This window comes from Ctenopharyngodon idella, chromosome 7, assembly GCF_019924925.1.
Source record: "Ctenopharyngodon idella isolate HZGC_01 chromosome 7, HZGC01, whole genome shotgun sequence".
NCBI lineage: Eukaryota > Metazoa > Chordata > Actinopteri > Cypriniformes > Xenocyprididae > Ctenopharyngodon > Ctenopharyngodon idella.
In genome coordinates, this window is record NC_067226.1 from 31,763,855 (window position 1) to 31,790,371 (window position 26,517).

Genomic DNA, 26,517 nt, shown 5'->3' on the forward strand with positions numbered 1-26,517 from the left:
TACTGGGATTTGTTTTTAGTAGTTCTTCAGAATATTTAAGAAATATTATGTGGTTTTGTTCTTTAAAAAACAAAATTGTTTTAGAAGTGAGTCTTAATTCAGTTTAAAGGGTTAGTTCACCCAAAAATGAAAATAATGTTATTAATTACTCACCCTCATGTCGTTCCACACCCGTAAGACCTTCGTTCATCTTCGGAACACAAATTAAGATATTTTTGTTGAAATCCGATGGCTCAGTGAGGCCTGCATAGCCAGCAATGACATTTCCTCTTTCAAGATCCATTAATGTACTAAAAACATATTTAAATAAGTTCATGTGAGTACAGTGGTTCAATATTAATATTATAAAGCGACAAGTATATTTTTGGTGTGCCGAAAAAACAAAATAAAGACTTATATAGTGATGGCCGATTTCAAAACACTGCTTCATGAAGCTTCGGAGCGTTATGAATCTTTTGTGTCGAATCATGATTCGGATCGCGTGTCAAACCGCCAAACTGCTGAAATCACGTGACTTTGGCGCTCCGAACCGCTGATTTGACAGCGGTCTTAATTTGCGTTCCGAAGATTAATGAAGGTCTTATGGGTGTGGAACGGCATGAGGGTGAGTAATTAATGACAAGCCGAACAAGCTTATTAATACCATTTAAAACATTTTGCCTACGAATGAAAATATGCCAATATAGCCTACTCCAGTGGTTTATTTTTGTTATTTTAATAAAAAATATATAAAAAAGATGTCTTTAAAGCTAAAAGAGTGTGTAACATTCGCAGAATCAGATATATGAGAGCCAATCAGAGCAAAATTGTTTGGATATAGGGCACACTTCAACAGTTTCATAATTGTTCGAGATGCATCGGCGCTGTGCAGACCGATCCCCATATGACATCAAAGTACCGCGAGAGCGATTCAAAAGCATAAGGAGTCGTGTGCTCTCCAAACTCTCTCGCGGGGCTTTGATGTTATATGCGCCGATGCATCTCGAACAAACAAGCATAATGACATCGTCATCCAGGAAGCGACATTATTTTGGAGGGAAAACAACAGTATAAACATCAGTGAGTATTATCAGTGGATTTGTTGAGTTGTGGTGATAGCTGGTTTGTTTCAATCCAGATCAGTTGTATACTGTTTGATGAAAATTTCAGTCATTCTGATATCAATATTTCAAAAGATATCAATCAAGCATCCTTACGTTAGAAAATACTTAGCAGTGGTTAGCTTTAGCTAGTGATGGAGAAAAGCTCTTAAATCAATTGAACCATTTGCTTTGTAAAACGATTCACTGTTTCGAATGAAGGAGATTTAAAAACTTGTTTTATTAATTTGTAGTCCTTGTTTCATGTTAGAGGTGTGTGTTCAACTTGATCTGTCCAAGCACACCTGATATAAAACAAAAGAGATGTAACATTAAGTGATTTTAAGTTTCAAGAAGCACTGTTTCAAAAGCACCTGCCACAAACTTTACCCCTATATATATATATATATATATATATATATATATATATATACACACACACACACACACACACATATATATATATATATATACACGTCTTATAAAAAGGCATCTTAAATAATAAAATAAGTGCAATGTAGTGTTGTCAAAAATATCGATTTTGAAGTATCTGAAAGGCTTCCAATACTCATTTTCCGCAGAATAGATACACAATACCAGCTGCTTTTTCTCTCTCTCATATCTCTCCACAAACTCGTTGTTACCGGGCTTGAATTTCGGTGTGGGATTGCGCGTAATTTTACTAATTCCTGCAGGTTTTGTTCTCCCACCTAAAGTGCGCCACATAAAGCCGCCTCTCAGAACTAAATTGAGTTGTTTTTCGCTACTTGTTGCGCTTAAACTGTCAAATACACACAAAATAATATCAAAATGGCAGTCTTGGCGAATATTCACAGTCAGTTATGTTTTAAGTGACCGTAAACAGTTGAGAAAGAAAACGCATGTGTAACAGTATAATGGATCCGTGCGTCAGGTCTTAAATATACCTGCTGCCAAATTATGAGATAATATAAAAAAATATCTAAAATATGTTTTAAATATATGTTAAATATATTGTACACAGTGAAGCTCAATGAAATATATTTTTGAAATTAAAAATATTTTTAGTTTCAACATTCATATACTGAAATATATTTCAAAATATATATTCAGTGGAAAGAAAATACATATACATTTGAAATATATGGAGGACAAAACAGATTTTATATAATATATATAGGGCAAAATAGATTTTTTTTTATATATATAATGCTTTTATATAATGTGCATGCACATTCACATCATTAAGGCATTGATGACAGAGTCCATTATCAGACTGTGTGTAAATTCTCTTCCGCAGCCTGTCCTGTGTGTGTTCCCATACAGCCATTAGCTCCATGGCAGTGATGCGGGTTGCCAACTGTTGGTTGCAATGCTGTGAAACCTGTTGCTAAGGTAACAAACAGTCCAAGTAGGCTATATTGCAGGAGGAGAGCGAGTGCATGCATGCAGGGATCACTGAATGTCATCAAGATTTATTGAATGAGTGATTTTTAGTCAGAGATGTTTGCTACAACCCGCTAAGAGTTAGGTTAAAGGCAATGGGCATTTTCTGTATTTTTACAACTGGCTCAGTCATGTGTGATTTTCTGCTAGATTGCTTCAATTCTGTGTGAGGCTGCTGGATTCTGGCTTCTTCGAAAATGTGAAAAATAGGCTGGTATACAATGGTACCACTGCTTCTTTATTATTAAGAATACACTTGTTCACGAGGTATGGAGCTCAAGTCAACAAGAAAAGTGTTTGCAAACCATATTACTTAATATTACATATTAAGTTAAAAAGTTAATTGCAACTTTCAGTCTTACAATTCTGACTGTAAGATTGCAGTTCTGAAGTTTGAGATGTAAACTTGCAATTGCGAGACGTAAGAACTGTGAGATAAAAAGTCGCGGTTTTATTTTATTCCATGGCCAAAAAAAACAAATTTGCAAGATGTAAACTCAAATACAAGTTTATACCTTGCAAATGCGAGATATAACCCAAGTTACTGTATAAGGACTGTCTGAAATGAATTCACATAAACCTCACATCCTTGTAATAGTTTTATAAAACAATTTATATACATGTTTATGACCGTCCCTCAGTTGAGGCCTCATTTCCACCACTCTCACCAGTTTGACCATCAATAATCAATCAAAAGTTTGTGTACTTGGTTACCTTGGATTTTCGGGAACACCAAATAAAGAGAACTGCAATAATCAATCTGGAATGTTACCAAAGTATGAATAAGGATTTCAGTGCTATGTTGAGAAAGTGATGAACGGAGTCTAGCTATATTACGTAAATGAAAAAAATGCAATTTGTGAATTATTATTAATATAAGAGGCAATAGAAAGCAAACCGTCAAATATGACACCAAGACTTTTCACTTGAGTGGAAATACTAACTGAGCAGTTAACAATAAGCAGTGTAAAAGATTGAGATTTAGATAAAGTAGACCTTGACCCAACAAGAAGAACTTCTGTTTTGTTAGTATTAAGCTGAAAAATGAAAAATATGACCAAGAAGTTAAATATAAATAATAAATAAAAGCGGACCCAACACTGACCTCTGTGGAACACCGTAACTGAGAGAGGCTGTGATTGAGCATTCTTAATCTGTACAAACTGTTTTCTATCACTTAAATAGGATGAAAACCAAAGAAGTGTATTATCAGCTACCCCAATACAAGCAAATCTATCTAATAATAGTGAATGACTAATGGTGTCAAACGCAGCACTAATATCTAGAAGAATAAAGATAGACAGAAGGCCAGAGTCAGCTGCATGGAGAAGATTGTTTGTAATTTTAACAAGAGCTATACATTTAGATCTAAAGAGTAACTGAAAGTGCTCAAAGAGGTCATTACTTTGCAAATGTAATTCAAGTTGAGTTGCTATTGTTCTTGAATATGACGTGTGAGGGGTGGAAAAAAAAAAGGTAATTTAGTGAATTATGCAAAAAGTATTAAATTATTATTTAATTATGTGTACACTGTTCGCAAGCTTGGGGTCAGTAAGATTTTTTTTAAATATTTTTTGAAAGACGTCTCTCACCAAGGCTGCATTTATTTGATCAGAAATACAATAAAAATGTGTAATTTTATTACAATTTAAAATTAAAAAAAGAGTTAATATATATTTAAAAATGTAATTTATTCCTGTGATGCAAAGTTGAATTTTCAGCATCATTACTGCAGTCTTCAGTCACATGATCCTTCAGAAATCATTCTGATATGCTGATTTGATACTCAGGAAACATTTATTATTAATACTAATGTTGAAAACAGTTGAAACCATGATACTTTTTTTTCTTCCAGATTTTTAATGAATAGAAAGTGCAAAAAAACTTTTCATTTAATTTAATGCATCCTTGCTGAATTAAAATATTAATTTCAGTCAAAATCTTACTGACCCTGAGCTTTTGAACAGTAGGACCTATAAAATGGCTAGCTATTGCCTTAGTAAGACAGTTTAGAATGCTATTAAACATAAACATGTGGTGAAAGTGATACTTTTTTTTTCTTTTCTAAAATGCAAAAAGGCCAAAATTGTCCATAGTTAAAGAAACAGTTATATTGATAATATAACTTGTATGGGAAAAAAAAAAGTTATATATATATATATATATATATAATATAAAATTGGTAGCATTCTCAATAGTGGAGAGAGAATATGCTCTCAGAAGTGAACTTGTTTGAATGTTACATCACTCATGGTGATCATTTCTCCTAATAGTTTATCAGTCATCATGAAAGCACTGTACCAGTAACACATAAAATAATGCAGATCTATAACCGCATTTCAGGATGTGAAAGGCTTTTTGCTTTGACATTTACAAAAACTTTAAATGGGATGTCGAGAAACAATATTGATCAATATCAATACACTGATAAATATCATAAATTGATAAAAGCAGCACTGGCCTAAAAGCATTCTGATGTCACTCAATGTTTTTTTCTTTTTAAAGATAATTACATGCTATTGTATTCATGGAGCTTTTACAGTACATACCAGCATCAAGCGAACATGCGAAACACTTTCAAGTCTGTCATTAGTCTTATGTAGTCCTGTAGTGCTTTGCAGTCTTTACATTTTTCAGGGGAATCATCCTACTTGCCAGTAGTTGACTTCATATTAATGTAGGGTATGAAAAAACATTTTAACAAGCGTGGGAAAAAATTACACACTTCAGCTTTGAGGACAGGAATGTATTATTTTTCCATAACATAACTTATTTATTTACATCAAAACGTTCCCATTTAATATCATAGACATGCCCTGGTTTCTACAGAGTGTGAATTTCATTTGTAACACTATAAACAGATTTGTCATTTCGTTCAGTGTATTATAATACAATCTAGTCTATAATGAGCATAAATCATTTGTCTTAATATGAGACAGTGGGGTCTACTTGAATGAATTGCAGATCCATAACTGTCCTCTGGGGAGCAAAACCTGAGCCTTCTCTTCAAGCCGTGTCGCTCTCTAACTTTTCACTCGAGTGTGGCCTTTGGAACAAGTGTCCTTGGGGCAGTGGAGCTCGCATGAACCTGCATTTATTAAAACTTTCCAGGTCCTATTTGCATAAACAGAAACGGGTTAGTTCAGACTTAATTGAGTTCATCGCGGTGGGTGGTAAAGGGTCTAAGTGTTTCTCAGAATTCCAGTCATGCTCATATCCTCGACTTTTGTGCTTAATCACTGTCATTAAAAGTCAAAGACAAACACCTCTCCAAACTCCACTCTTCAAGCCTGAGTGCAGGATCACACTCGAAGAGTTCAACAGCAATGTACATTGCTTATTTTAGCCTACAGGATAAATGTGATGATTCAGATTGTGTGCTTTTTTTTTCAATTTGAGACTTGTGAAGATGCCTTTCTTCCAGTGCTAGGTGGTTGCCAAGGTGTTGCTGTGTGGTTGCTACCTGTTCCGAATGATTTTTAGCACATTTCCTTGCAATTGCTAGAGTGAAATGTCCACTGAGTGGTGCTAAAAGAGAGTACAGTTTTCTTTAAAACAGAAGAATGGGACTATGGCTGAGGCTGCGGTTTAATTATATGAATATACACCGATCAGGCATAACATTATGACCACTGACAGGTGAAGTGAATAACACTGATGATCTCTTCATCACGGCACCTGTTAGTGGGTGGGATATATTAGGCAGCAAGTGAACATTTTGTCCTCAAAGTTGATGTGTTAGAAGCAGGAAAAATGGGCAAGCGTAAGGATTTGAGCGAGTTTGACAAGGGCCAAATTGTGATGGCTAGACGACTGGGTCAGAGCATCTCCAAAACTGCAGCTCTTGTGGGGTGTTCCCGGTCTGCAGTGGTCAGTATCTATTGAAAGTGGTCCATGGAAGGAACAGTGGTGAACCGGAGACAGGGTCAAGGGCGGCCAAGGTGGCCTGGTCTAATGAATCACGTTTTCTTTTACATCACGTGGATGGCCGGGTGCGTGTGCATCGCTTACCTGGGGAACACATGGCACCAGGATGCACTATGGGAAGAAGGCAGCCCGGCGGAGGCAGTGTGATGCTTTGGGCAATGTTCTGCTGGGAAACCTTGGGTCCCGCCATCCATGTGGATGTTACTTTGACACGTACCACCTACCTAAGCATTGTTACAGACCATGTACACCCTTTCATGGAAACGGTATTCCCTGGTGGCTGTGGCCTCTTTCAGCAGGATGATGCACCCTGCCACAAAGCAAAAATGGTTCAGGAATGGTTTGAGGAGCACAACGAGTTTGAGGTGTTGACTTGGCCTCCAAATTCCCCAGATCTCAATCCAATCGAGCATCTGTGGGATGTGCTGAACAAACAAGTCTGATCCATGGAGGCTCCACCTTGCAACTTACAGGACTTAAAGGATCTGCTGCTAACATCTTGGTGCCAGATACCACAGCACACCTTCAGGGGTCTAGTGGAGTCCATGCCACGACGGGTCAGGGCTGTTTTGGCAGCAAAAGGGGGACCAACACAATATTAGGAAGGTGGTCATAATGTTATGCCTGATCGGTGTATATTCTGAGGCATTGCATGTTATTTTGATACCCAAGTTCTCAAGTTTAACTTTAAACATGGCGGAGGGGAGAACGATTGATGCTATGACTGCTTTTCTTTACTATTTTTTTTTTTCCACAACAGCTACATTGCCTTGTCTTGTCATTAAAGTAGTGCATATAAATATGAATATAATAATATGATAGCCTGTATTTGACCGACATTCCACTATTGGCAGCAAGCTGGCAATCTATATAGCATGGTGAATGTTTATATGGTTGCCAATGAATGGGACACTAAATATTATTTTGACTTTAATATGATTTTCCCAATGAATAGGCAAGAATAACCTGGTGTTCTCTGTGATTCCGGTTCTAACTGACAACAAAGCACTTGAACACGAAGAAATTTGAAGTAGGACATTTCTGATAGCACGTGAAGGCAGCACTACTCCATGGCTGCATCTGAAAGAGTAAATATGCTCCATTCGGAGGACGCATTTCAAGGTATGAAGGCATCAAGGCACGTCCGAATCCAAAGTTAGCTTCACTTCCGGTCTCCTGAGATACCTTCATTAGATCGATTTTTGAAGGCAGCATAGTCAGATGTATCCTTAACTGCCTTTAATATCCCACAATCCTGTGCTTTCCATTCCGTGACTGTTGAGCTAAGCTGCATCCGAAATTGCATACTGAGTAGGTACTACATTTTAATTTAAATTTACTTCACGACCGTTGAAAAAGTATGTTCTATATAGACCTTATGTAGCCCCGCCCCTTTTCGTTGTCTTTTGACTTCCGGTTTGTATTTCCACAGCGATCTTATGCATTTATGAAAGAACTGCTCATTTTAAAATCTTCCCGGTCTACTGACATTCGTTAAGACATCTGCTTTAAACATAACAATGCTCATGATAACTTTCATTAACTCTACAACAGGTGAATCCACTTCACCAGCGAATTATTCTTCAACAGCGATGCCATAGAAATATACAGAGCTACCGCAAAAAAGGAAGTTCAAAGACAATATTCTAAAGATGGCGGCGCGCTTGTTTCTCTGGTAAATAAGGTCTGTAGTATTCGAACGTACGACATCCGCCACGTTGTTACTGTCACATGACCTACCAGCGTCAGTTCCGTCCCTTCAACTCCATTCATAAATCCTCTCCTGTGGCCTCATGGGATAGTAAAGTGTCCATCATATGCGCACTTCAGAATCTCACTGGAAGTAGTAAGTCATCCGGGTACTTTTCTCCTGTTTTTCAAATACTATGAATTCGGACATGCTACTCTGTTTGCATACTGTTTACGCTTTTACTATTAGTACACTTCCTGCGACATGCATAAACGCAAATGATTAAAAGTTTTTACAGTACAGTATTATTATTGCAATTGTAATATATTTATTGATTTCATTTTTATTATTTAAAAAAATAATAAAATAAAATAATATTTTGAAATATTATTACCTGCTAAATGCTTAAAACTAGTGCTGTCAAATTGATTAATTGTGATTAATTGCATCTAACATAAGTTTGTAAATATATAATGTGTGTGTATAGATGCAATTAATCACGATTAATCGAGTTGACAGCACAACTTAACAGTAAATTATTAAACATTTTTATCATTACTGTACAATAATGTTGCAATAGTAATATTTCTTTGATTTAATTTGTATAAAGCAAGTAATAATAAAATAAAAAATAATATTTGAAGTATTATTATTATTATTATTATTATTGTATAGTCCTATTAACTGGATCTTTTCTACCTTAGCTGATCATTGATGATTTTTATTTTGTTTTTATAACCCTAATTGAAAATAATACTGCTAGAGCAGCACTATTGTCTCAAGACCATGTGCAGTTTCTAATCAAAAGTTGATGTCTATTTCCCAGAGAAACACAAACCCTGTCAAAACCTTTGACAAATATTATAATTAAATGGGTTTAGTTAAGCAATTACTTTATAAGCTATTTAAACAGTGTAGAGTGAAACTCTCAATAGAACTGCAGCGTGTTGTATTGAGTGGGTTCTGATACTATTTCAGTCAATCCACTTTTTAGCTCTATGAAATCATTTCCTCCACCGCCAGTGAAATGACTCATTTACTAACTCGCTCATTACTACCAAACTCAATTTCTCTGCTTCCCACTGGCAACAGAAAGCCTTCACTTTTCTTCCCATTAAATCAGTGAATTCAGGTTATTTCTATTATGGAGCTAAGAAGATGTATTGTATGTCGATATTTGTTTGGAGCGGAATTGCCTTGCGTCGCTTGGTGAAATTATCCCCTGTAAGAAAAGCTCAATTTTGCTTTGACTGGAGTGCAGTGTGAGCAGCAGAATATTCCTCGTTTGATCAATGTTAAGCATTTATCCCAACACTGCTCTGACTGTATATCAAAACACTGCCTCGGCTCTGATATTTGTTCATGTATTAAGAATCAATTCTTGGGTATTAGATAACCAGAGGTTACCAGAAGCAAAAGATAACGGCATCCCATGATGCATCCCGATCCAAGCGCTGCAAGTGTCTGGAATCAGTGTAGTTATTGTTAGATAAAATTAAAACTATTAAAACAATGTTTTTGTTAATTGAAATAAGGCTTGAATACAATAAAATATAAATAAATATATAAATAAAAACTTACATTTAATTCAAATAAAGTACTAAAATTACTAAAATTAAAAGTGAAATAAAACTAAAAGATAAATAGGAATATATAAAATAAAACGACAAAAGCACAAATTTCTAAACTTGAAATAAAAACAAAAACTGAAAATATAAAATATTTAAATAATAAAATGCTAATTTAATATATTAATAAATACTATAATAGTATATAATTAATATTAAAATAACACTGTCTGAATCTGATCTTTTACCTTGGGTGAGATAAAAATACAATTAAATGTAATTAAAAAAATAATTAAAGAGTACTTAATCGTACATGTACAGTTTCACATCAGATGCAAACGCTGTCAAATTTTCTGGTTTGGTGCATATAATAATAGGTCAAACCAAACACAAACATTTTTTGTTGCAGAAAATCTTGTCAAACATTATTTATATGTGGACTTGAAGGAATAAAATGCACCATGGTCACTTCAACCATGTAAACGGAGCAGAGCCTTTCACACGGATGTGCTGTTTTTACAGTTCCTCATCTATATTCTTCTCAGCTGAGCCGCAGTCAATAGATTTGTCAGCATTAATAATTCCTGGGGACTCATTTCTCTGACTCATTTGTAATGTCTAGCTAGTGACTGCAGTGAATCAATCATGGAACAAAAATCCCTGTTGCCCAGGCAACTTCTCTGACATCTGTCATATTTTTGCGCTTTTCTAATGCCATGAGGTGCTCTTGACTTCAGCTGCTCTTTGAAGCATTTGAATCACAGCTAGTGTGACAATTTCAAGTTAATGAATGCAATTAATGAGACATACAATATATCATCAAGAAACCAATGCTTATAGTAACTTATGGATTGTTGTTTACATATTTAAAGCACATATGTGCTGTATATGCGATAATACACTAGCTATTGAGAAGCAAACGTGATTTTTCCCAGAAGCTCCCTAATGATATAGAGCTAATGACCCAATAGAGTTTCGTTCAACACACCCAGCAGAGGTTCATAAATATTGTCAAAAATAATGTTCATGTACAAAATGAAAACGCTTTCATGTACGGTCTAGCCGTTTTACAACTACAAACCACATATGAAGTATATGAGCAATTATTTCACATCTGTACAGGCATAAATGTTTGAATATCTCTTCCACTGCATTTCATAACAAAATCTCAAGACTGTGCATTTTGAATTATAAACAGACTCAGCATCTGAAAACCTCTTAAGTATAGGAATTACATAAAGCGAATTATAGGGATAGTTCACCCAAAAATGAAAATTATCCCATGATTTACTCACCCTCAAGCCATGCTAGGTGTATATGACTACCTTCTTTCAGACGAACACAGTCTGAGTTATATTAAAAAATATCCTGGCTCTTCCAAGCTTTATAATGGTAGTGAATGGTAACCACGATTTTAAAGCCCAAAAAAGCTCATTCATCCATTATAAAAGTAATCCATGCGGCTCCAGGGGGTTAATAAAGGCGTCATGAAGCGAAGCGATGGGTTTTTATATGAAAAATATCCATTTTTAAAATGTTATAATCTAAAATAACTAGCTTCTGGCAGACAGTCATACGCAAGTCTAATTCCGGCCGAAGAGTGACCTCTGACCCGACGCATGTAGCGTAAGCTTAGACGCCTCTCGCGGTTCAAACAAATAGGATGGGCAACAAACTCAAGCTCCTCTTCTTTTATATCGAAATCCTCTGACATTTCTCTTTAAAAGTTCTCGTTTTAGACTTCTAATTCATGACCGGTGTTTTGTTTTGCTCTATCCAGGGGTGGAGCTAGGGGTGTTTTTCCAAAAGCCACAAATCTTTCAGGTTTGAGGTTTCTTAACAGTGCTGTCAAAATATAATTTTTCTAATCCCTCTATTAAAATATGTTAAACAGTTCAATATCGCTTTTCTGCAGTATACACCGATACCTGCAGTGCCTTCTCTCTCTTCTCTCCGACAGCGAGTTCACGCATACCGCAGTTGTACACAGCCACGCCTCCTGTCACTCACTCAGAGCAGCGGCAGGCCTCAAGACTCTCGTTCGGTTCGGTTGAAGGGTTTTTGTTATGATATAACAACTGATATGACAACTTTAGCACATTTGTCAGCTAAACATTCATTCAGTGTTTCCCATTAATTACCCTTTCATAATGAACCAAACATACTTAGCCTAAATGGTCTCTAACGTTGTATTTTGCCAACGAACTAAAGTCGAAACCGTGATATGGCTTTGTGCCTTTATAAAACAGCAAAAGACAGCGATTAAGTGTATATACAGTCTGTTTGTGCTGCGTGTTTTAAAGAGAAGTGCGCACATTTGTTCACACGATCAGCTGGTGATCAAAATAAAAGCGCAAGGGTTTATCTCTTGCAAGTGAAGAAATTAGTACTAAAGTATTGTATTGTAAAGTAACTACTTACAAAATTTTCATTTATTTTACAATGCATTTGTTACAATATATGGATATTACTGTCATATGAATAATTATAAAGGCCTAAATCATATAATATTATTGTAGGCCTAATAATTGTTTGGCATCCTAAAACACCAGTGTCAATGTAATGTAGACTGAGACTCTATATCACAACTAAAAAGATGTTTGAGCCCTCTTTAATGTCCAGGTACAAGTCAATGCTGTTTCTTTGTTCAATTTGCACACTGTACATGGGCTTAAGCTCTCAGTTTTGAGCTCTCAAAGTACACCAGATTGATGCATTTGACCTTAAAATGTACAAAATTTTCTTCCCGGGGGACATCTGGACCCCCCTACAGGAGGTACACCCAACAAAGTTTTGCAAATTCCTGTGGGAAATAATGTACATTTTATGAACTTTACTCCAGCATACTACTACAAAGTTCCTTTCATGACAGTAAGGCTGTTAACGGAAAATTAAATTGTCATTGGACAAAATAGATTTGGGCTAAGCCCCGAATGTTTACAATGTCTGGCTCCGACCCTGGCTCTATCCTCTGCGCTTCCGCGTTCATGCGTCATGCATCAGGTCAGAGATCATTCTTTTGGCGTAAGTCGATTTGCGTAGGCCGCCTGCCAGAAACTAGTTATTATAGTATGAGTGTTGGGGATTGCCCCACTGAAAGCTGATGTATATGTTATTGACCGCTGTAGAACTCTGGTCAAGGAGTTGGAGTCACCAGATAGAATTTAGTCGTTTATTGCACAAGGGTGACCATATACACATAGTAGTGTACTTGATTTATTTCTGAAATAAATAACAGAAATAAATACTCATTTTCTAAATATAATCACCAACTTAACAGATTACAAACTCAAGGATAAACAACCTTACATAATGAACTGATATATAAATATGACCAAGAAATATATCAGCATGAGTCAGCAATATTAAACTGCGTAGTGTAATAAAGATTACAAAACCCACCAAATATGAATTATATAGGGAAATGAGACTGTATTATTAATACAGGCAGTAATAATGGCAACCACAAAATGATATTATCTTACTGAGAAATGTTACACTTTAAGCGAATAAGTTTAGTAAACATTAACAATACTAGCCGCGATGCTAGCGGGACAAATCCGCTCGTTAAAAAGGATCAAATTAATCAGAAAGATCGCGAAGCATAAAGGACATAATGAACACTGTAAGCTAATGCTACTGCAATACAGTGTAACAGTCTGCATTAACATCATTATACATTGAATTAAAACTTACTTGTCATCAACTTTCTCTTGCACATAAACTTTGCACTTTAGTCAGAGCATGCAGTCTGACTGCTCTGCTGGAGTGATAGTGAATAGGCAGTTACGCTAAGCTCGTACACGCAGGAAACACTGCACTACGTTACTTACGTAAGTCATAACTTAAAACGTCACACAAACAGCGGATTTAAAAGGAGAGAATTCACAACGAGTATTAAAATTGTTAAAATTATCTTTCATCAAGCCAGTCTTTTCACTTTTCTTCAGATTGCACACAATAGAGGTGTAGTGCTTCTACACATATAACATTCTGCACCACAGGGATGCTGGTTGGTTTTTGCTCTATTCAGAAACTAAAAATGCTGTTTCATTGTATAATCTGTAGCTGGAAGCATTACACCAAGGTTTTCAGCTCATACATTTGATATCTGGCTTGTGTGCATTAGAACCCTGCGGTGCCAGTTGCTGTTGGCTGCTTTTCCAAACCGAGTGTTTGTGGAGAGCTTAAAAACAACATTGCATGAACAAACTGATTCTGCCCTGATTAAGAATATTACTGCCCTGCACCATGCACTTTAGACTTAAAATGAAATAAAAATTGTGAATTTATATGGTCAGCACTTAGCCTTTGTTTAGGTGAAGGGCAGTACTGGGGGTAACGCATTACAAGTAACTTGAGTTACGTAATCAATTACTTTTTTCAAGTAACTAGTAAAGTAGTGCATTACTTTTAAATTTACAACGAAATATCTGAGTTATGCAAGTTAGCCTACTTTGTTTTCCCATTTATTGATCGAGTGCAGAGACGTTGTGTGCGTTGTGTGAACATGATGGTTATTGCAGTTCTAGACTAAAGCATTTACTAGAATAGAGCATTTACACAAAAACAGATTTAGTATTCCTCAAAATGAATGAAAATGAAATGCTCAGAATATTACGCAAACCTGAAATAATTAAATATGTTAGATAATACAAAAATACTTAAGGCCTGTTCACACCAAGAACAATAACTATAAAGATAACTATATTTGCGTCCACACCAATGAACAATAACGGTTTGTTTAGTCTAAGCTCACACGCTGCGGTTTGAAAGTGAGTACGTGTTTTTTCTGTTCTTGTTGCATTGACATGGCTTTAACCAGCAGATGTCCTCAGCATGCTATGTTTTGAGTGAATAGCTAGTGTAATCGATCTAATCTAACAGTGAATTTAGCTGACGAAGTCAATATAGTGGAAACAAAGCCTAGTCTTTTTCACTGCAACTTCAAAGGAAGCAAGACAATGTTGTCGAAACTAGTGCTGGATATCTGAGGTGATTTTATTTTACACTGTTTGCTAGCCTGGCATAATGATCTCATCGTTAATACTTCTCACCATTTAATCCGAGGGTATGACCGATTGTTTTCCATATATCAGTTTTCTTTAAAGTATCCTTGAAAAGGGAAGTCAAACAGTGGTGTCTTTTTCTGGAACTCAGCGATTGTCAGTGTTTTATCGTCCAGCAGCTGGAAAATATCGTTCTGAAAGTGATCCCAACAATATTGTTTCTTCTATATCGTTATCAGTATAGCTTTGGTGTGGACAGTGCTATTCTTTTATATTAAGAATGAGTTTTAGAACTATATCTTTATCATTATCTTTAGTTATCGTTCTTGGTTTGAACGGCCTTTAATCTCACTTTAATAGCCAATGTCTTTGCTGCAGTTCAACCATACCAAGCAAAAATTACTTAAAGGGTCAGTTCATCCAAAAATGAAATTTCTGTCATTAATTATTCACCCTCTTGTCATTCCAAACCTGTAAGACCTTCGTTCATCTTCAGAACACAAATTAAGATATTTTTGATGAAATCCGAGAGGTATATGACCTCGATGTGACTGCAGTGGTTCAACCTTAATGTTATGAAGTGACGAGAATACTTTTTGGGCGCAAAAACAAAACAATAACGACTTTTTTCAACAATATCTTCTCTTCAGTGTCATTCTCATATGTTGTTTACGACATGAGGGTGAGTAATGACAGGATTTTCATTTTTGGGTGAACTAACCCTTTAAGATAAACATCACATTGTCACATGTTCCAATTTTTGTTTTTATTGCTGAAGTAAGAGTGTTGAATTTTCTTGGCTGCGTATAAATCCATTCTTTTATACCTTTCCCTTGCTAACTTACCTCCTTCTCGTTGACTCGTATGTACGCTGCGTCATTGAGATGTGTTTAAAGGTGCCCTAGTATTGACATTTTACAAGAATTAATATAAGTCTAAGGTGTCCCCAGAATGTGTCTGTGAAGTTTCAGCTCAAAATACCCCATAGATTTTTTATTACACCATGTTTTAGCTGCCTATTTTGGGGTGGCATTAAAAATGCTCTGATTTGGGGTGTGTATACCTTTAAATGCTCGTGCTCCCCGCCCCCAAGCTCACGACTCCAATAAACATTGCATAAATACTGAATATATTGTGAATACTGAAGTTCACAATATAACTCTTAAAATGGATCTTTACAAACTGTTCAGTATGGCATGTATTTTGTGGATGTTTGCTAACATTTGATTCTGAATGAGTTTGATAGTGCTGCACGGCTAACGTGGCTAAAGCTACACACAGTTGGAGAGACTCGATAAGAATGCAGATGCGTTTATGAATTATACAGACTACAAGCGTTTTCGGGTTAAAAATGAAAATAACAACATGGCTCTGGTCTCCGTGAATACAGTAAGAAACAATGGTAACTTTAACCACATTTAACAGTACATTAGCAACATGCTAACGAAACATTTAGAAAGACAATTCACATATCACTAAATATATCATGATATCATGTATCATGAACAGTTATTATGCATCCATCTGCCATTTTCACTATAACTGTGTCTGCTTTAGGTAGCTACAAGTATTAAATGCGGTTAAATGTCAAAACTCTAACTCCAATGTCATACACTAGAGTTGCGTGGGGTGGGGGTAAAATAAACATGATCTAATATGTCCACTAGTGAGCTCTTGAGGCATTGTGATTCCTTAAAGCACATTATCTGCATGTATTGCTACATGACAGAGGAGAATTTTATAAACTCTGAAACACAAGAGATGCTATATCTGTTTGTCTATATCTACTGTTTTTGTTATGCCTAGATATGGCTGGGACCTCAAGGGGTTCGGAGTCTGAACCTGCCATCAGTGTATGGGATTGTTTTGCCTGTTTTATCAGCCTCTAGGCGAAAATCAGAAGTCAGATAGAAAAGTAATAGCACACCTCTCCTCTGTAAGCTCATTGATTTGAGGCATCATTCAAGACTAGAATGAACATGAGTTATGAGCCAAAGTTCAATACTTGAGCCATGAGCAATAGTGTTGCATGCCTAGCAATTACCACCGTTTCATAGGGAGTGTATATAATATTTGTATCTTCTATATATATAATATATATATATAATATATATACATATACATACACACACACACACACATATCTATATCTATATATATCTATATCTATCTATCTATCTATCTATATATATATATATATATATATATATATATATATATAGATATATGTGTGTGTGTGTGTGTATATATATATATATATATATATATATATATATATATATATATATACTTCATACTTTATATATAATTATATACTTATATATACTTTTATAACTTTTATATATAACTTTTTTGCTCACCAGTCACTGTGTAGTTTTCCAAAGCCACTCAGCATTTTCACTGGCCACAATTTTAACATCGATACCATGGGGAAAAACTGCGATATAGATCATTTTAATATTATCTCATAATTTGCCAGCAGGTTTATTAGGCTGCTGTCACTTTAAGACCTGACGCACGGATCCATTTTAACTGTTACACGTGTTTACGTTCACTTAAAACATAACTGACTTTGTTTACGTGAAGACCGGCATTTTGGCATTATTTTGTGTGTATTTGACAGTTTAAGAGCAATAGGCAGTGAAAAAGAAGTCAATTTAGTACTGAGAGGCGACTTTATGTGAGCACACTTTTATTTATATATATATATATATATATATATATATATATATATATATATATATATATACAAATATTATATTTGAGGACCAGTAGTAATAATTTTCCCATAGATCTTTGCATGAAAAATCTCTTCCAGGTATTAAAGGTAGCACATTGAGTTGTTGACATATACTGAATGCCAGTTCGAGAGAAAGGATCTTTACCTAAGGTTCCCCACAGCTCTGCCACACTGCCATCATTTAACACTGCTTACACTTTGGCACAGCAGATGGTCACTGACAGTGAGAAAACAAGCATGGAAATATCAGCAGAGACAGTGATGAAAGGGAAAGACACCCTAAGGTTTTAAACTGTCCATCAGTATTGTCCTGTCCTCTGACCTCACTGCTTAAAAAGAAATTGTATACTGAATCACTTTATCTGATAAAGAAAGGAACAGAAATCATGTTTATTGATGCAGTCGCTGGTCAGTTTCAAATTGAAGTAGTGATGTGGCGTGTAAACCTTCCTTCATCATGGTAACATACATAATGCAATAAAAATAATGCAATAAACATTAAAGGGGTCAAGACATGAGAAATCAAATTTGCCTTGATTTTCTTTTTACATATAAGAGCTCAAGTTGCATAGCTTAAAATGTCCTCCTCATAAACAAAGCATTTCTTTAATCAAGCTCCAAAAATGGCTTGTTTTGATATTGGGTGACCTGTGATGTCACACGGGCAAATATATTTGCATATGCCTACCTACAGAGCAAGACATCGTTGAACAGTTATACGTCGTCACACCATAGCCTCCGGCCACTGGCATTCAGGCACTTAACGGCTGACATTTGCATACACTGGATGCGAGCGTCACATCAAAAGCAAATAGAAGCCATTATAATCACTGATGCTGTCTACACTGGATACAGTATACAGATGTGCATTCAGTTTCTCCACGTGCTTGAGTCTGTCGACAACAGGACAAATGGAAAAGTGAAAGAACGTTCACTTTACAGCTGATTTGAGTCTCTGTACAGACCGAAGGATCCCATCGTCGGAAAGTTTGCAAAAAACTCATATAATAATAAAGAAAAATCCATGTCATGACCACTTTAAGTCTTTAAATTAACATTATAAGATGTAATATTAAATGCTAATGTACTTAACTCATAACAAAAAACTAAGAAGAAACATAATTACTAAAATTAAAAACCATCAAATGTAAGCTGTCACACTGGAAATTCTGGGAATATCAGTTTAGGCTTTAAAATGTTCTTTTTTTACTTCCAAAAATGGTACATTTAACCATAATTAAACTTATATTTATTGTACATTAAATATAAAGTTAGATCTATAGATTTTTTTCCCGTAAAGGAACTTGCTGTTAACCAATTATCAGGTTTTTTTTCTGTATTATTTTTTTTTTACAGTAAAAATTACATTAATTTTTACAGTGTATCTTTAATATACTCACATTGGGCAGTTTGCTCTTGGCACTGCAGTTGCACACTCACGTTGGCTTGGTTAACAAGTAAAGATTTGAGAATTTGAGAACGAGAAATTGACTCTTCCGAGGACGTATCATTGATCAGGTAATGACCCACTCATTTCAATAAACTTTTAAATACACACACATATATAAACCTTTATTATCATTTGTATTGTACATAAATTCCATAGAAAAATGCTAAACACGTATAACAAAGCACAGTACCACAAATGACTGACACTTTTTGCCCTTCCAGTCATTCCCTCTACAAACAACACAAATGGTTTCGAGTGCAGTGCGTTCACTATTCATTCAAGAATCAAGGAGGAATTCAGCCTGTAATCAACAAGACAGATTTCTGAGATTTATTTATTTTTTTTTGGAAGAAGGCAGGACAAGTTGACCCTGCTGTTCTAGACTGAAGGTGTTGTCATTGGGCTTGTCATTAGTGTTGCATCAGGGATCCCTTCGCCCCTTTTCCCATCCTGCTTTATTCCCCTTATTAGCAGCGAGCCCAACCATCTGCACCGATCTCCCCAATGAAAGGACGGGCATATGGCGCACAGAACTGGCACGAGGTGCATTATCATATCAAACTCACTCTCTCTCTGCTCCAGGGAATCGGCCACGCACCCACTGCTTCTTAAACGGACTCCATTACATCGATCAAACACCTTGACGGCACCTCGCACTCGCTCTCTCTCCTGTCTGTGAGAGGAATGTGTGCTTTCATAAATATTTGACTGCCTCTCCTTGTTTGAGTCTTTCATCTCTCGCTTCTTTCTGGCCATTGAGCACAATCGGCACAGGATCTAAAGCCTGAGCTGGCAAACAGCGGCCACTGATGGGTAGACTTGTTTTCTTTCACATGCGTGCATGTGTTTGTTAAAGGCGAGACAAATAAGATGGGTTTAATTAAAATCATATTCACATTAAATATTGAAATGGTTTGTTTGTATGTTCATTTAAACTATCATTGCTTTTAAAAAGTCATAATTCATATTTCTATGATGGAGTTTCATATTTTAAAGTGCCCCTTTAAAGGTTCCTAATTTAGTTTTGGAGTCTTCAAAATAAGTTTCCAAGCATCCAAGGTCAAGGTTACTTTAATTTTCTCATAATATACATTGCAGCATCTCCTCTTTTCTCACAGTGTCTGAAATGGTTTGATCAAGGATTCAGTCTCTCTAAACCCCTCCTTTCTGAGAGCCGCCTCTGCTCTGATTGGTCAGATGGCCCAGTCTGTTGTGATTGGTCTACTCTGCTCTGATTGGTCAGAGATTGTTTTCATTGTACCAATCAGACCAAAGTATTAAAAATAAAATTAATTTAAAATATTAACAAAAGCTATAATAGTATATCAATTATAACACTTCTGCACTTTTAGGCTTCTACATCATGTACATCTCCTGTTATGATTTTCTAACCTTTGCAAACAGCTTAGGTCACAGTTTCGTTTATAGTATACAAAGCAAATTGAACTTTCTTATATGAATTCAGTCTATTTTATTGTCAAACAATTTTATTAGTCACGATTTCATCTAATAGGTTTTAAAATGTAGCACGGGGTTGATCTTTAGTTCTCCAGATGCCATATACAACAGTATATATAGCGACTACAAATGAGTTCCTCTGGATCTTCTGTACATAGAACAAGCTCAAAATTTAGTGCCGTTACCTCTGAGTTACTGCCAAAGCAACTTCAGCAGGAACTGAGAAGATTAATCTTTAATCTCATTCCAAGTTTCTCAGCTCTCCTCAGAGGCGACGAGATATTGTGTTTACCTTTTTGTTTCCTAAGGGCTTGCAGATTTTTTTTATTATTGTATGTTATTACATTTGGCCAAATATGCATTTCATATCATTGCAGTATAAAGATACACAATTAAATTGCATTTATTAATATGGGTTTTCACACGGTCAGTTAAGTCACTATGCAAGTCTTCAGAGTAGATGTAATTTTTAGCATCTTCTTTACAACAATGAATTTATTTATTTATTTATGTACATAAATAACTCTGTTACTGTTGTATCCCTTGTTCCCTGATGGAGGGAATGGAGATGTTATCTCAGTGACTGACAAATGGGGTCTCCGTTGGGAGCCCCAATCACTCTGAGTTTTACAAAAATGGCCAATGGAATTGGTGAGTGGAATTTGCATGCCGAGCCACTCCCCCGTACATACGGGTTCACAAGATGGCGGCTCACATTCACTCATTCAGGTTTTGCTGAGGAGCCGAGACATGGTCCCGGCCATTCAGCAGTGTGGTTCAGGGTTGTGGCAGGAGGGACATAACGTCTCCGTTCCCTCCATCAGGGAATGATGGAGTAACCGAGATGTTCCCTATCTGTCAGTCACATTCCACGTTATGTCGATGACCGACAAATGAGGACCCATGGAAAGCGCCACAACCACTGAACTGTGTTACGAGTGTTGGAGATGCAGATGCTGGCAAGCTGAACGTGCCCTTTTGGCAACTGCTCTCTTTAAGTCATAACTTACCCAGCCCCCCACGTAAGCCCTCAGTGATAGTTTTCCAACCAACAGGGTGGAAGGGACAGGGCTTCCCCTGGAGACGGTCGTAGCTACTGTTCCTTAGAAATGTTACTTTATGGGAAGAGTGCTTCGGCTCTTCCCATTTTTCACTTTTCTTTTTAGCCATGTGACATGACCAGTGTTGTTAACGCTGGTGAAGCATCCCTAATCCAAAAGAAATCGGATACTATAAAGACCACATCCTATGTAGAGAGGAAACGTGGAGATACACATATGGACTGACCCATAGGGAAAGAACTACATATGGAAAAGAACTCTGCGGTAGGTCCTACCTAGAAGGGACGGAGCAACTGCCCAGGGAAAGACACAGGTTTACCGACAGGGAAACCTTACCGAGGAAAGTACACATATGGCATTACCAAGAGGAATCACAGCATATGGGACATCTAGCCCAGTACAAGGGATGACCAACCAGGCGTGCATCTCAAGTACTGCACCGCGTCGGACTGCCGGCGGATGCTTGAAGGAACTCGATCCAGGGTTCGCCAGCTGGGAAACTTACCTGAAGAGCATAGAAGGTGCTCGGACCCTCTCCTTGGAGGGGAATGGCACTGCAAGTGAGACACCAAGCCAGTCTTCCTGCACATTACCTGTTTGTACCCAACACAAGGAAAGAAACTGGCTCAACCTGGAGATTGTAGAATCTCGCAAAGGCGTTAGGTGTTGCCCAGCCCGCAGCTCTGCAGATGTCTGCAAGAGAGGTGTCGTGCACCAACGCCCAGGAGGAATCAACACTCCTTGTAGAGGCTTGCCTTGGGACTGGTACGCCAAGGCAATGGCATCCACTATCCAGTGGGCCAACCTCTGCTTGGAGAGATCCTTCCCTTCTGCTGTTCTCCAAAACAGACAAAGAGCTGCTCTGAGCTTCTGAAGCTCTGCATGCGGTCCACGTAAACGCGCAGGCCACGAACAGGACACAGCAATGCAAAGGCTGGGTCTGCCTCCTCGGGGGGCAGAGCTTGCAAGTTCACCACCTGGGGCCGGTTGCACCAGCTGTGCGCAAGTTACAACGTAGCCTAGTTTTGACGTTATGTTACTACTAAACGTACTTTAAGGGTTAGTTCACCCAAAAATTACAGAAAGAAACGTAATTGCCATCATTCACGGTCCAGAAAAGTAGTAAAAACATAGTTAAAATAGTCAGCGTGACTACAGTGGTTCAACCTTAATGTTATGAAGCGACGAGAATACTTTTTGTGTGCAAAAACAAAAATAATGACTTTATTCAACAATATCTTCTGTCCCCTGCCTTAATGCTATGCTGTTTACGTCCAGCGCTTCCAGGTTGTACGTCGGAACGCCGACTCAGTATTAGTATTTTCCATCTAATTACAAACAACTGTATAAAAATTAAACAATTTATTATTATTATTATCACAATGTTGTTGGAAATTATGGAAATGCATTCTTTATTGCAGCCTTTGAACTGTTAGAGGAGATGAAAAACATGGGTCATAAGAGGCACTCTTATCCATCAGTTCTTGAATTAGCATGATTTTTCAAGCACTGAATAATGAACATGAAGTATTGGTTTATGTTATCTTCATTGCATTTACATCTACATTTAAGCAAAATTAAATCGGCATCTTGCAACACAAATATTATCCTTAAATTATACTATTCCAGTGTCCCAGTCACTTTCCCCATCATTTAACTAAACTGTTTTTAAATGAAGGTGTTATAAGTAATTCCCTGAATTTTTTTTTTTTTTTTTTCTGTATCTAGGGGCAAGTGAACTGAAAACTGAAAACACTGAACAGGTGAGCTCATAAAGTGGCACTAAATCGCAGCAGAGATCTTAATGAGACATGTTTAATGTGCTTTCCTCTTCATGTGCTGGCCTGAATGAGTGCTGTTGAGCAGTTCACCCCCCTGTGGATGCCGTTATCTCAAACCCACATACAGCACTTAACAATCATGGTCTTATATATCACTGTGTCCAATCAGATATTAAACGGAGTGTAGGTGAGAAGAGAGTAAAATAAATCCCTCTCCACCACAAGAACCATTACTGCAGAAAAACCCAGCTCGAGTCGAGCACAAGCTCCTTTTAAAATGCTCATGCAAAAAAATCATGTATGCTTTAATATATGTTGTATGTTAAAGAATGCAATAGGTTTTGTGGTAAATACGACTTGCGAGGGCGTTCATGTCCAATTTTTAACTAGGAAACTCATATTTACGATAATTCCGATAGCACGTGTAGCCGGCCCAGCTCCAGCTTTGAGATGTAAGGTGTGCCAAGTGATATTCCTGGTGGGCCGGAGTTTTAACATTATTTTATTTCCCCTCCTAACAGATTAACAAAAGGAATAGGTCTTAAAAGGGACTCTATATAGAAACACACAGGGCTCAACGCTAAAGAGTTTACTGGTTACTTGCCCTGCCAAAATTTTTTACTGGCCTCACCACATAAATAAGTAGTATTTTAATAAATAATGTTAAATAAAGACAAGTAAACAGTCAGTAATCCCTATTGCTTGTATACTTCGTCGTCTTTTGGACAACTGTCAAGTCAGCAGTCTTCCCCATGATTGTGTAGCCTACAGAACTAGACTGAGAGACCATTTAAAGGCCTTTGCAGGTGTTTTGAGTTAATTAGCTGATTAAAGTGTGGCACCAGGTGTCTTCAGTATTGAACCTTTTCACAATATTCTAATTTTCTGAGATACTGAATTTGGGATTTTCCTTAGTTGTCAGATATAATCATCAAAATTAAAAGAAATAAACATTTGAAATATATCAGTCTGTGTGTAATGAATGAATATAATATACAAGTTTCACTTTTTGAATGGAATTAGTGAAATAAATCAACTTTTTGATGATATTCTAATTATATGACCAGCACCTGTAATGTCTAAATTAAATATACTCATCCTTATTAAAGATAAAGAAGTTATTCAGTCAATAGCAGATTTGATGTAAGATTTGAGCTTTTTTTGTTTATTTATTTTGTTCTTTAATTAACATTAAGTTTATTTTAAGAGAAAACAGTGCACAGGGACCAAATTAAGTCTTCTTGTGTTTGAACAGTATAAAATCATTTGAATGTTTATGAAGACTGCAATACTGCTTTCTAGTTTCTAAATAACAATCAGATTTTTGACACCAAGCAGCCGGGAACCATGATCTCCCTCAAAATTGGGAGTTAAATTAAACATTGCAACAATTTTATAATCGGTTATTTGGCGTGCTGGTGTGAAGGCAGTATCCTAAAGTCCAAAGTACACTTCGGCCGTCAATGTTCCACGACTGTCAGCGAACTGTCCGAGTGACATAATTTTTGTCATTGGGACGATGCAGCCCAATTTTTGTGACTGCGTAAACAGTGCACGTACTACAGCGCATGCGCAAGGTGAATGTTGCGACCGAAGAGTCCACTAGGTGGCCCAAAGTATACTTCGGTTTTTACGTGTAGTCGTGTACGTGAGGGTCCATGTACAGTGCATGTGACGCAGATTTTGTCACCAGAATAGTATGCATGCTGCCCAATTTTTGTAACCGTATTGAATTTGTTTTGCACTAATCAGTTGTTCCACAAGGTGGCAACACTGGCTCGGTTTTCACAGTACCAAAGACTGCAACAACAACAGAGGCCCACACTGACAAGCGCTTGTGTGAGGGTGTAAAGAGACCGCAACTTTAGTTTGAAAGAATACAGACATTTTATCGGTCGTAACTTCTGGAGAAAAATAGCGCAGACACTAGACAAAGATAAAAAATGTATAAAAAAAATATAAACTTTGGTCTTTAGGGTTAAGGGTTAGTGATGACTAGTTAGCCCCTGCTGGTAGATGTTGTAACTGCACCTTCTGGTTCTTAAAAAAAAAAAAACACTTAATAGCCAATAAAAAATGGATTAGAGCTTGTAAAGACATGAAATGGACTTTGGTTAATATTTTTCTTGTCTTCTGAATGACAATGTTAACATTAATGGATAGCTTTCTACAGGTTTATGACTCCTGCCTGGCTCAGTTCAAAATAGTCCAAGTCTCTATACAATATTCTGTCCCTAATATGCTTCATGACATTCCTTGAAAGTAAGTTTATGGGATTTTACCAGTTGCCAGGTGAAAATTGTGAGTCTGATCGCTATGTCTGATCATTTCCCTGAAATAACTGTAATCAAATAAAAGTCTGTTAGCCAAAAATGCTTCAAACAAATCCTGGGTAAAAGCTGTTCAAGTACATTAATTTTGCTATCATCACGAATGTCTGCAATTGAGTGCTAATAATATTCATCCGAGCCGTCTAAGAAATGCGAAGCGCGTAATCCTGCAGCCTATTGTTTGATGTAAGCTGATCAGATAGAGACAAAAGCACCACTCCATTCAAGTATCACAGCATTAAAGATTCAAGCATGAATAATGCCTGTATATAAGGGAAAAGAATAAGACATGGAAAGAGAAAACACATTCTCTTCAATTATTCATGGCTGAAAGAGAGATTATAATGCGGTGGAGAAATCATAGATATTAATCATGAGAAAATGTAAAAATAATGTTCTGAACACCTTTGTTCAGGGAGGTCAGAAGTGTAAATGAGTAAATTCACATAGAACTAAACAAGGACTTTTCCTCTGTTAAGGCCGAGGTTGAATATGAACAGCTAAGCAGCAGCTCACCATACAAATACATAAGATGTTCCCATTAAAATGGGCTCTACATCACAATGTCAGCCAAGTCGCTAGCTGTTTTAGAGGAAAGCATGAAGATTCAACACCAGACAATCAGCATATTCATCAGCCACAGATCAGTGTTTCATCCATAGATTGTAAAAGCAGAAGTAATACAAGAAGATCAAAAGATCACAGCTTCAAAAAACCAAAGCCTTCTACAGGCTTTCCCTTTATGATTTATTTTAGTTTCCTCTGATCTCAGTCTTGCCTTGAAAAAGCTCTCTCAGGTTTTTTACATTGTTGTTCATGTTTGTTTCTTTTATTGATAATTTATTTGCCTGGTTTGTTTTCACATTGGCCATTAAAACAAGTTATATTCTTGTTTAGATTAAGCAGCTCAATCATGAAACCAACACAGTCTTTGGAATGTAGGAAACACAACAATACATTGTTCATGTTAGCTTGGTTGCTGGATCAACATATTTTATT

The 26,517-nt window shown here is 36.6% G+C and overlaps 1 long non-coding RNA gene across 2 annotated transcripts in view; it reads left to right on the top strand.

Annotated features, from left to right (window-relative positions):
• Positions 1–2,358: 2,358 nt before the first annotated feature.
• The window catches only part of LOC127516400 (uncharacterized), a 102,678-nt gene continuing 78,519 nt past the window's right edge, over positions 2,359–26,517 (top strand). The window contains exons 1-2 of one of the 2 annotated variants that reach the window (XR_007930982.1): positions 2,359–2,453; positions 23,136–23,170. This is a non-coding gene — a long non-coding RNA (uncharacterized LOC127516400). Of the gene's footprint in view, positions 2,454–22,844; positions 23,171–26,517 lie in introns of those variants that run through there. The other variant, XR_007930983.1, reaches the window with a different exon arrangement.